Source organism: Pteropus vampyrus, unplaced genomic scaffold (genome assembly GCF_000151845.1).
Source record: "Pteropus vampyrus isolate Shadow unplaced genomic scaffold, Pvam_2.0 Scaffold1303, whole genome shotgun sequence".
NCBI classification, from domain to species: domain Eukaryota; kingdom Metazoa; phylum Chordata; class Mammalia; order Chiroptera; family Pteropodidae; genus Pteropus; species Pteropus vampyrus.
Genome location: NW_011890084.1, coordinates 4,036 through 5,389, shown reverse-complemented (window position 1 = coordinate 5,389; position 1,354 = coordinate 4,036). Strand labels below are relative to the sequence as shown.

The following is a 1,354-nucleotide window of genomic DNA, read 5'->3' as shown; positions in this document are numbered from 1 at the left end:
TGCAGGCGAGAGCGGCCCACGGACACCGGCTCGACCAGTGGGGTGACGACACGGCGCTCTCGGACAGGCCCCGCCCTTCTGGACTGTCCGCCACATGAACACGGACGCACACACGCACATGCACGTATGACGCGCACACATGCAGGGCACGCACAACAGACACGTGCACACAGATACACACGCACGTGCATGTACAACGCACACACGTGCATGCATAACACAAACACGTGCACGCACACAAGAGATAGAGACACACGTGTACGCACACACAACAATGTGCACGCACAAGACACGTGCACACGTGTGCACACACACGTACATAGACACGTGCACACACAACACAGACACGCACATACACATGTGCACGCGCGCACACACACACACGCACACACTCTCTCTTCTCCAGGTGTCTCACCTCCCTCCTTCTTCCTCTTGGCTTCTCTGTCCTCGTCCTCGCTCTGCTCCCCCCCACGTGTCCGTTTAGGAAGCTGCTTCCGAGCTGGGAAGGCAAAGGGCTCGGTGTGGCTGGCTCGCTGCCGCCTGCCCCACCCCATCGATGATGGGGTTCCCGAGAAGGTTCTGGGCCCTCTCCATTCTCCACCTGTCCTCAGCCACCGCCCAGCACTCGTCCTTCAAGTCAGCTGGCTCCGGGCTGTGTGACGTGAGCGGACTACTCAAACTGTGCCTCGTTGACGCCAACTGCAGAACGTTCACGATCCCAAATGCCAGCAGTGGCTTAACTACGGCCAGGCCGACTCCGGCAACACCCGAGCCCTGCTGGCCCCCCCAGGCATCCGCCAGCTCCCCATGTCCCGGACAGGTCTCCCAGGGCCTCAGAAGCACAGAGCGGCAGAAAATCAACAGGTCCCGGGGACGGCCGGCGCCCTCACCTGTGCGCCGCTTCGGGATGCCGGGCGGGGAGGCGCGGGCCGGAGCGGGGCTGTGCTCCCGGGGCGAGGCCGCCGCGGGCTTCTGGAAGGCAAAGAAGAGCGGTCACCGCGCGAGGGCAGGGAGCAGGGGACACCCAGCTGTCCCTGGAGCACCAGAGAGCGGAGAGGACTCGAACCCCTCCTTTCTCTGCGCCCCCGCCCCCCTCCACACCCCAGTCCTCTTACCCGGGGCCACTGCTCCACCCTCCCGTGGTTTCGGGGTCCCAGGTTCTCCCCATCGTGGACACCGATAACAAGTAACATTCACTTAACGGCAAGTGGTGTGCCCGCCTCTTGCCCACGTGGACATTCATCGGGCAAGAGCGTGCAGGCACAGCAAGCGACGGCAGAGACGCAGCTGGCTCCCTGACCCTGCCACACTAATCCTGGACTTTCTGTGCCCATGAGAGAGAAACGGATTCCTA

General features: G+C 62.9%; 1 long non-coding RNA gene across 1 annotated transcript in view; it reads right to left on the bottom strand.

Annotated features, from left to right (window-relative positions):
- The window catches only part of LOC105310160, a 5,741-nt gene extending 4,693 nt beyond the window's left edge, over nt 1-1,048 (bottom strand). Inside the window, exons 1-2 of the long non-coding RNA XR_897464.2 lie at nt 891-1,048; nt 416-499 (exon numbers count right to left, since the gene is read on the bottom strand). This is a non-coding gene — a long non-coding RNA (uncharacterized LOC105310160). The remainder of the gene's footprint in view (nt 1-415; nt 500-890) is intronic.
- Nucleotides 1,049-1,354: the final 306 nt, after the last annotated feature.